Source organism: Dermacentor silvarum, chromosome 3 (genome assembly GCF_013339745.2).
Source record: "Dermacentor silvarum isolate Dsil-2018 chromosome 3, BIME_Dsil_1.4, whole genome shotgun sequence".
Classification (NCBI taxonomy): Eukaryota; Metazoa; Arthropoda; class Arachnida; order Ixodida; family Ixodidae; genus Dermacentor; species Dermacentor silvarum.
Window position 1 is genome coordinate 224,431,194 of NC_051156.1, and position 11,310 is coordinate 224,442,503.

Below are 11,310 nucleotides of genomic sequence, written 5' to 3' on the forward strand. Positions count from 1 at the left end.
CTACGATATGTGCAATACATTTCGGTGAGCGACAAGGCGTGTCACAACGCTCGTATTTCTCGTGGACCACCTCGTGCAGGTGGCACGAGATGAGCCCGACGGAAAACTGTAGAAACTCGTTCGTCAGCGCTGGATGTAGCTTGACGTTTACTGTCGCCTTTCCACGCGGCGTAATATGGACACAGCTGCCCAGTAGCGCACCCAGGATCTCTTCCAGTGCGGGGGGGAGTGAATTTGTGTGTGTGTGTGTGTGTGTGGGGGGGGGGGGGGAGAAGCACTTTGCATAATATGCAATTTCCTTGCTTTAGCCAGAGGAATCCAACAGCAAATAAGATGCCTAATAGTTATAATAATGACACCAAGGACGATGATGATGTTTATTATTTCAGAGTTTTACTCAATGTAAGAGTGAATGAATACAAGACAGTGATAGAGTGTTTTTGTTAATCAGGAAAATTCGCCCTCAAGCCACCACCTGAATTGTAATTACAATGTGAACAGAGCGATGAAGGTAGCCGTCGGACTGGACGCGTAGGGGGGGTTACAACACCCGAAACCCCCCCGTCGGTGAGCCACTGCAGCTGCCGCTCAGCAGGAACCCTAACGCGTGTCCGCAAAACGCTTATGCCAGCAGTGGAAGCCCGACCGCTGCCCCGGCTCCGCGAGAGCCGATTGAGCGTAGCTTGAGGGTGATCCGTCGTGTTACACAGCGCGAAACAAATGGGAACACTAGCTACCCAGGTTAAATATGCCTGCGTGAACGTGACTTGGTGCGACTTGGCTTCGATGCCTTTTGCAGTTAAACGCTTTATATATATATATATATATATATATATATATATATATATATATATATATATATATATATATATATATATATATATATGTGATAAGAAGCCAACAAACACTGACACCATTGTGGCACTGTTTGTTGGCTTCTTATGACATGATTAATAAAAATCGGGCCCCTCGGTTCCCTTTCTTCTCGTTCATATATATATAGATAAGGTCAACCTAATAGTTTTACTATCACAGTTGCGTGATTGTGGGCAAATTTAGCGAATGTATTTCGCATACACACACACACACACACATATATATATATATATATATATATATATATATATATGTGTGTGTGTGTGTGTATGCGAAATACATTCGCTAAATTTGCCCACAATCACGCAACTGTGACAGTAAAACTATTAGGTTGACCTAGACACCAACACGCAATTCTGTTCCTGCACACGACGACTGCACAACGTCCAGCGTCTTAGCTCTCGCTCAAACCATCCGATGGCGAGTGTGGTGATTAAGCGCTTACCCGTAGCGAAAAATCCCCTCGAAATCACACCTCTGGATGCAGCCGCAGTGCTTCCGGTAGCAAAGCTCGATCCCGTACGCTACGCGGTGCACGCGATCCGTGCTGCTGGATACTCTTCTTCCACTTCGACGAGATGCAATAGCCGCGCTGTCCAGTCTTCGAAACATAGGCTTTTATATGCAAGACATATTTTGATTATCCGTATCTTCTTTCGCCCTGTTTGCATTCCACAGACCTCGTAATAATTACTTTGAAATATAACGTAATTTTAGCCAAACATTAAAAATATGCAAATGCAACGTAGCTGGACAGAACCAAGGTAATGTTGTTTACCATCGCTCAGGTTATCTCAGATTGTCCACATATTTACATAATTTGTCTTAATTTATTAATCAACTTCTCAAATATATTAATTTGATAAAAAATTGTAAATGAGAAAATTGCACAGCAACATCAAAAACTCCCGATAAAGCATTCTGTTGCTCAATGAGTGGTACATAAAAGTGTTTTTCCGAGCGTGAAAAAATCCCGCGAATACACGCAAAGTGCCTCGAGCGGCCAGTCGCGCAGCAGTGTTGCGTGTATTCGCAGGCTTCCTTCACGCTCGGAAAAACTTTTATGTAGCACATATTGAACACCAGGAAACTGTATCGGGAGTTTTTCATGTTGCTCTGCAATTTTCTCATTGAAACTTTTTCGTCTGATTATTATATTTGAGAAGTTGATTAATTAACTGAGATTACTTATGTAATTAGGCGTAATGCAAAAAATCACCGCCCCTTCCACTCCGTGAAGATGGTCGAACAGCGAAGCTGTGTTAGTTACACCAAGTGTTACGAGTGTTACATGTGCACGTGGTGCAATTGCATAAACACAAGTAAACACAGATCTACAACAGGAAGTTATACTGAAACATTGCGAGGCGAGAAGAGGCAGCGACTTACGACGCTACTCGACGAGTGCCAGTTCTCTAGTCGAAACTTGCCGAGCCGCCGCCAGAGGCATCGGCTGCAGTCACGGTCACCGCGCGCATTCGGCGCGAACGCGGGGAAACGCAGACGGCGTCGGCAGCATCTCTACGCGTTGCGCGTTATACGAAAGAGCGCGCCGCACAGAAACACCTTCTCTTATCGCCTCTCCTCACGCCCAGCGCGGCCTCTCATTGGCTGCCTCCTCCCCCCAGCGCGCGCCCTCTCATTGGTCGCCTCCTCCTACAGCTCGCCTCTCCTCCTCTGCTGGTCACGTGACGTGCCCCCCCCTCCCGCAGCTCTCATCCTCTCCTGGTCTCGTGACCTGCGTGACGCCGAACAGACAGCGAAAGGTCGACAAAGAACAGCTCCGCTGTTAAAAATAAGAAACGACCCTAATCCTTACTTCTGTGCCCGGCTAGTTTCACTCGCAGCTGGGCTTTGGTGTACCCTGGTGTATTGCTTGGGTTAACTTCGTGTTTTCGTTGTGTTAAGTTTGTGTTATTAAAGTGAAGTACGGCACAGACACAGAGAATGCTGGTGAACTCTTGATGTAAACGACATAAACTACACTACACTACACTAGGCCCGGCGTGATCGCCGTCTACTTTCATGGCGAACGGAACGGGCTGGAAACCGAACTCGGAGGAGCAAGTGAACGGAACTCCATGGCGGAAAACCGCCACGCACATGAAACCAAACCTGCACTGATACGGTGGGTATCTAAAGTGTACGATTGTGTGCTTTGGTGTAAGACTTTCCTTAATTGTTTGTCATTATTCCTGACACTTAATTAGCTCTTCACTGTACTAAACCTGTGCTCTGATGTCATATCTATCATCAAACATAAATAGAACCATAGATATCTGCTTGTTTTTATTTTTCTATGATTTATATTTAATTTCGTCCCACCTCTGACAAACCGGAAGTCGGTCTCTAACCGGAAGTTGCTTCGCAAGAAACAAAGAGTGTTACTCGGTGCTCATGCCACTAAAAATAATCTGAGTATCCACAAGCGACGGCAAACAACACTACCTTGGTTCTGTCTAGTTACGTGGCATTTGCATATTTTTGAAGTGACTAAAGTTACGTGGGGAAACTCTGTATACGCAAGCACAAGACGGGAAGCAGGCGCTATCAACAGATGGTTTAAATAGCAACTCCGGCGTTTTCTTTTTTTTTATCATATTAGGATATTGTCATTTTCAAATAACATTGAAACTGCTGTCAATGGTAGGCACGTGGTTAATTTGCTTAGAAACTCGTCAATAATTTTAAATAACCAATAAGCGAGGTACCGAAACTGGTAGCTGCTTCGCGGAACGTTACGATGAGTCGATGACATCAGATCCTAGACTACCGTAATGTAAACACTCAAAACGCAAGCTAAACACACAGTACACGTGGTGCTAACGTCAAAACGGCGAAGCTGACGATGTCTTCTGATGACGCGGGGAGCTTTTCCAGCTCATTCGAACTAGACAGCGGCGATTTCACGACAGTATGAGCGCTGAAGGATCGCCGTTTGCTTTTGACCATGCAGCCGCCGCTGCGCGAGGCAGCTGACGTGCCCAAGCTCAGCGCATCGTGCTGCGGCAAGAAGAGAAGCACCGGTTATCACGTCTGTCAAAACGATGATTGTCGGCCGTCGTCTCATAGAAGGAGCCAGCTTCGTCGTTTCTGGACCAAGTGGCGGTGTAGTCTCTGACGTCACAAACACAGGGTGGCCAGTAAAAACTCATACATTGGTGGGCATGAGTTGGTAACACGCAACCAATCTTTAAAATGTATTTTCGGGAAACCTAAATGACTTGCAGTCATATCGTTTGGCACAGATAATCAGGGTGCTAAAGATAACATATATACAAAATTTCAATAAAGTCAGTGGACATCAAAAAATCGCCGGAGTTGCCCTTTAAATCACCCATTTTATTAAATGGCGGTCGATTATATCAGTACGCGGTGCCTTGCAGATCAAACTTCATTCGTTTTGTGGGCGGGTTTGTCCTGCGACACAGACGTTCGTTCTCTGGGACATGTTTTCCTATTGTTTCCTATCGGATACCAGACGTTGCACACCTTGGTTAATCGTACGAAAACGAAAAAATTTCGACACTTCTCACGATGAATTTCGGTGATAATGCGATTTACAGTGAGGCAATGCGGCCCACCACATTGTCACCACCGAAATGCACCATGTATAAGAGGCGTTTATGCGGCCGGGCGCCACTCTTGCGATGCATCCCTTCAAACACACAGCGCTACGTAGCGCCGCCGCCGCGAAGTCCGCGCGTGGCACGTGCCTCAATATATATGACGCGTGGGTTTTATTCCGCCCAGTACTGGGTAAATTTTAAAGAATTTTTAATACGATAGCGTTAAGGGCCCCGTGTCACAGAAAGTTGTCCGTGAGCGAACATTTCCGTATATATTTAGGTATACGTATATGCCTCGCCTTGCTATATGACATGCGGTATATGCGGGCTATATTACCACAGCATTCTGTCACTAAAGTTGATCCTACCTTGTTTTACATTCTTGACAAAGATATTCATTGGAATTTTGAGAATGACAGCCCACAAACAAATGTAATGAAACAAAACACCGACAGCGCATGCCTTTTATGTTAATTGTTCTCAGACTGAAACAGTAAAAGTGCGAAACAATAACAGAAACCTGAATATGATGTTTCTTTTTTTTTTCAGGGGGGGGGTTTGCACTACCTCTGGGATAGGCCCACGCAAGAGGCCGCAGGCTTCAGCTACACTGGTTAACCATCTGTACGGAGTGTTCGGGCGGTGACTGCTTTTCTTTATTGAATAGCGACACATACCCAGTGATCCAAGTTGGAGCTAAGAGCACACAGCCAGTTCTGCAAAGCACCACTCAGTACTAAACCACTGGGGAGATCGGGAGCAGCAATGCGACGGCATTTCGCGACGACACCCAAGATGGCAGCCGCGGCGTCAACATCCTATCACGCCATCGCCAATGTTCCAAGCAGGGAACGAGAGGCACACACTCCGTCAGGGAAAAGAATGAAGGTAGATTCTGCCTCGGGCCTTCACGACGACGAGACCGATGACGCAGGTAGCTGTTGAAAGACAGTTATCAACATTTTTTTTTTTTTTTAGCTACTGCCGCCCGATTCTTGGCTATCCCCCTCAGTGGGTGCGAGCCATAATAAAGGATCATCATCATCATAAACGACGCTCGCGCAAAAGCACGATGAAACCCCGCCCACTGACAACACCCCGGCCACCTCTCAGCACAACGTACGCAAACGCAGTGGGACCCAGCACCTGCCCCCACTTTCCCTGCACGACAAAAATATAATTCTTCGTCCTCTCAGGGCTCGTTGTCTGGACTAGTGGACGCGCTCATAGGCTGGCTGGCGCACTAAGGAGCGCGGCCGGCTTGACCAACAAGAACCGCCAGGACATCATACTGACACGCGTACAGCATCGTTTCGAAACGACGTTGTGGTGAAGACGAACTTCTCCCCAGTCCGGAGCGCCAACTATAGTCTCGTAGTGCCATCAGCACTGTGGTCTGAGTTTCTGCACGCCCTGCATGACGATCGGCCCGCTGGGCACTTCGGGCTTTCCCGTACGCTCTCGAGGATACAGGAGAAGTATCACTGGCCGCAACTCACCGCCGACGTCGCTCACTACGTCAAGAACTGCCGAGACTGTCAGCGAAAAGGCAAGCGGGATTGCTACAGCCGTTATAGCAGGTTGGGATAGATTTATAGGGGAAAAATTCGTCGGCCCTTCCACTCCGTAAAGATGGATCCCCACCGCAACAAATAGAAGGTATACGTACCCGTTCACAGTGCTGAACGCAGCCCCCCCCCCCCCCCCCTTCCCCTGTTTTCCATTGATTACAGATTCCTTACACGTACCGCGAACTCTAAATTCACCAATGTCTTCTCTACTAGCAGCGTAATGGTCATTTGACACTTCCACTGCATTGTGTCGCTGTTCGTCAGAGCGGATCATATTGATGAGGGAAAAGTTCTTGTCGAACCCCAAATGCTTGCATTCGATGTCTCGAGTTTGCTCGGCGGCGTGGTTAGCAGCATCCGCCCGCCATTGCTGCTTGCGATTCTTCAAAATGAAATTGCTTCAAAATTAAATCTGTCCGTCACGTAAAACAATGAATGGCTCGATCATACCCCTTTAAGCAATGGCTCATACCCCCGTAAACGCGGCCTCCCTAGACAGAAGAGAAGTGAAATTCTACGCTGGAATGATGAGCGGCAACGCAGCCAGCTGTGGAAGACCACGACGACGCTCGAGCCATTGCTAATGATGATAGTTTCTGCAAACAGACACGGATGTTCAGGCTAGACATAAGCAAGCTTCGCTTGTATAATGTGGGAGCATGAAAGTACGCGCATGCGCAATGGCATGTCTCGAAAGCAGGCACTTGATTTGTTATAGGCAAGGAGGCTTTAACAAAACCTCCTAGGTTATATGGCGCAAAAATGCAGTTAGGCACGTGCTCGCATATCCCGAATTATTTTGTCCCCGCCTGAACGTACTCGCACCTACTTGCAACTTATAAGTTGCAACTTATAAGCTAATATTGAAGTAACGATGTGTATTCTACTTCTCTGTTGGCGTAAATTTTCGGCGGCAACACGATTACGCCACTGTCGAACATTTACACCAGCAGCGAAGTAGAATACACTTCGTTACTGCAATATTAGCTGTTTTTTGTCTGTTTGATTTCTGCGCCACCAGATGGTAGCACCAGACAGGCCGCTCACGTTTACGGTTCCGGCAAAACGCCCCAACGCCCGGTCCGCCCGCGCTTACCCGATTACCGAACAAGCTAAACCTCCGTGTCTATAGCCGCCCCAAAGAACGCCATGCACGTTTCGACACATTGTTTCAAGTAGCGCGGTGTAAGGGTAGAGCTACACTTATCGCGGGTGATTTCAACGCCCCTCATACCACTTGGGGATATCCTCATCACACACCCAAAGGCCGCAAGCTCCACACTTTGATCCAGCAGCACAACCTCACTCTACTTACTGACCCATCGGTACCAACTCGTCTTGGCACAAGCGTTTCTCGGGACACATGCCCAGATCTTACTCTTTATCATGGTCGTCATTCCTGCACCTGGCACAACTTCGACGAGTATTTACACGCTTACCGATTGGGTGCAGACACTGCAAACCCGGCTAGAAGTTCACACGCGCACCCTCACCACAACGCCTGATGCACCAGACATAGATGCCCACCTCGTCCACTTATGGGACGCGCGCCGTAGCTTAGCCAAACGGTGGCGCCGCCAGCGTCATAACAGGAAGCTGAGGCTGCGCTATAGTAAGTATATTCTAGGCACTATAGCTGCGCATCGCACAGTTCTCTGCTGAGGCTGTTCGTTACGCTGAAAGCCTTACCAGTCAAAACTGGCACTCACTTTGTGATACACTTAATGGCAATCTCAGTACTGCGCGCACCTGGTCTCTGCTACGCCATCTAATAGAGCCCGGCCAAGCAAAATCAGAGAAATTAATCCAGAAGCATTAGAAAACTTCTCCACACAACTAACATTCCAGACACCAAATGCCTTGGTGTCTGGAATGTTAGTTGTGTGGAGAAGTGTGGCCCTGCTAGACGGTCGTGGGTCTGAGATCTACAGCGATTCCAAAACGGCAGTTAGGGCTTTTCAGAAGGGTCGCATCGCCGAGCAAGCTGCTCGTCTTCTTAGCGTCTCCAATCCGGATGCTCTCACGCATCATTCGATTCACTGGTTTCCCGCTCACGTAAGGTCGGTCGAGGGTGCTCCCCCGAACCTCAATGAGTCTGCTCACGAGGCTGCGCGCGACCTCACCGACCGCGCTTCCTCTGTAAGGAGAGCCGACATCCCTCCCCCCTACGGCCACAGGATCGATGCTCCCGCTACTCACAACGAGGTAACAAAATTTTTCTACATGTCCAGAAGGGTCTTTCCACCCCCTCACCCCAAATTGAATAGGGCGCAAGCTGTTTCGCTTAGACTTTTACAGACCGGCACATATCCGTGTCTGGCAGTTCTGCAGGAAGTTTACCCTGACGTATATCGCGACGACGCCTGCCCATCCTGCGGGCAGACCTCCACTCTAGCACACATGCTCTGGGAGTGCGGGTCGAGATACCCCAAGTTCAGCAAGGATGAGTGGGACTCGCTTCTGCGTAGCCACGCTCTAGACAAGCAAATCCTGGCTGTCCGGCGTGCCCGCGACCGGGCCGGTGGGCTAGACCTGCCGGTCCCGACGTGGGACTAGCCGGGTGCGCGACGAGTTCGCGTCCTCGCCGGACCTGTAATAAAATTTATTTCACTCACTCACTCACCAAATGCCTTGCACAGTTACGACAGCGTTATCTCCCACCACCAGACGCGCCACGCTACGCGGACTACACGGGTCCTCCCAACACACTGGCTTATCTTAACGCGCCTATGACTGTCACTGAGCTTCGCGCAGTGCTCATCCACATTCGCCGTAACAATCCCCTGGTCCCGACCGAATCCGGTATTCGTTACTTTACAGTGGCGCACCGACGGGGGGGAGGGGGATTCGGGGGTTGTAACCCCCCCCCCCTTGAGGCCGACTTAACACCCCCCCCCCCCCCTTTTTGTTTAACACCTTTTCTTTCCTTACACATTTGAGTACTGCAACTAAGATGTCAGACGCGCAATCGTCTGCACAAAATGCGCATTTTTGGACAATTTCCCATGAAGAAATTGAAATTAGTGCTGTTTAGATGGTATTGGCAAACTGTCAACCCCCCCCCCCCCCCCCCTGGCAGAGATCCTGGGTGCGCTACTGTTACTTTATAACCTCTCCGATTCTGACACCAATCAACTTACGACTTACTTGAATGACGTATGGGAATCCGGTACCTTACCAAAAGAGTGGAAAGAGGCCACAGTAGTTCTCATCCCCAAGCCTGGAAAACCCCTCTCCTTAGAGAACATGCACCCGATTTCTCTCACCTCGTGCCTTGGCAAAGTGCTCGAGAAAATTGTGCAGCTCCGCTTGCATAAATTTCTTTCTGACACCTGCGCGCTTCCCGACACCCTTTATGGTTATCGTGGTGGCATATCAACACAGGACATAATGCTCCGCCTGAAACACGATGTCATAGACTTACCAAGTTCTGCACAATACCGCGCCGTGTTAGCCATAGACCTCAAGGCGGCGTTCGATAACCTCTCCCACGATTTGATTCTTGAACAGTTAGGAGCTACTGGCTGCGGCGCGAAGGTGTATAACTATGTCCGAAACTTTCTTCGTGACCGATCTGCCAGCCTTGTCATTGGTGAGCTCCGCTCCCCTACTGAACCTGTCTCAAACCGCGGCACTCCGCAAGGCTCCGTGCTATCTCCACTCCTACTCAACCTTGCCATGCGAGGTCTCCCTCCCCTCCTCGATCAGATCTGGGATGTTCATCATGCTCTTTACGCAGACGACATCACTGTCTGGGTTACGACAGGCTCCCTCGGACACAATGAAACCCAGTTGCAGGAAGCAGCTACCACCATAGAGCAATACGTCCGGCGTGGAGGTCTCACATGTTCCCCTGCCAAGTCGGAGCTACTCGTTGTCACAAAACACGCTCGCGGACAGAAAGACTTGTCTCTTAACATCAGATTAGATGCGAAACCCGTTCCACGTAAATCGTCCATAAAGGTGCTTGGTTTCACTTTACAAGCCAACGCCAAAGCAACACATACCCTTCGCCAACTTACCACCCAATGTAACCAAATCATGCATATGCTCAGCAAGTGGATGCTGTGCAATCATGCATAGCATCCACTTTCTGGGGTATTTATGTTTTTACAAGTAGAACTAACCCTGGGAGTGTTAGCCAGCGCCACATGGGAAAACGCCTCCACGGTAGCTCAAAGGTAAGAGCATCGCACGCGTAATGCGAAGACGTGGGATCGTTCCCCACCTGCAGACAGTTGTTCTTTCATCCATTTTCATTTCCATTAATTTATAATTTCTTTAATACAATTAGTAAGTACAAGTAATTTCCCCTATGCTGTCCTGTTTGTTGACTTCTTATAATATGATTATTAATAATCGGACCCTCGGTTCTCTATCTTCTCGTTCATATATATATATTACCTCTGCATGCAAGTGGCGATGTTTTGATCCCTAATAAATGTTGTAAATAATTAGAAAGCTTTCTTTCTTTTTTTTCTTTCAGAAGTCATCAGCATTGCCTACTGGCAAGAGAAGCAATACTGAGACACATATCATTCACATGCATTTCACACGCCGTTGATAAAAGACTCTGCCGAAGGGGTCACTGAAGTCTGCAATATATATATATATTTTTTTTATGGTCAAAAAAGCATGTGAAGCAATTTGAAGGGAAGTGAACATACAGCAACATATTGGCTATCCTTACGATTCGAAATAACTGTTAGTTGGCTACCTTTTTCTCTTTGAAAAATATAATAAACTTTGTCCTGTGTATATATTAAACCATACTGTTTCTGCGCATGGTGTTTTCACAATGGAAATTTTAAAAATTGTGGAAGTGAAAAAATACAGTTGAAGTAGCAGCCGCTGGTGCTTCTAATGCGCTTGTCCTCCTATTGTCAGGATTTAGAGAAATAAGGCGAAAGTATGAATTAAGAACCATGCACGTCCGTGCCAACAATGATACATTAAAATTTTATTGTGACTAAAAGCAGTAATTGTAGAGGCAACTTAAAAGAAACCTTTCACGGTGTTTTGTAGACAAAGCACCAGTGCCTCCAGACACCTTTTAAGTGTTGCATTGGTATCAACTACATGTAGCAGATACTGCATTTAGTCGTCAAGCTGTTCAAGGGAGTTTACTGTACAGGAAATATCCAGCATCACAATTGTCACAAACCCTTTCATTGTGCACAACTGAGAATTATCAGCCACTGAAGCCAAGAATAGCTTTTCCATTTGCTTTGTGGAGTGGTATCTGGCGGTCATGCATTCTGTTCTTGCATCAATTCGTTGCATCAAAAAAAAAA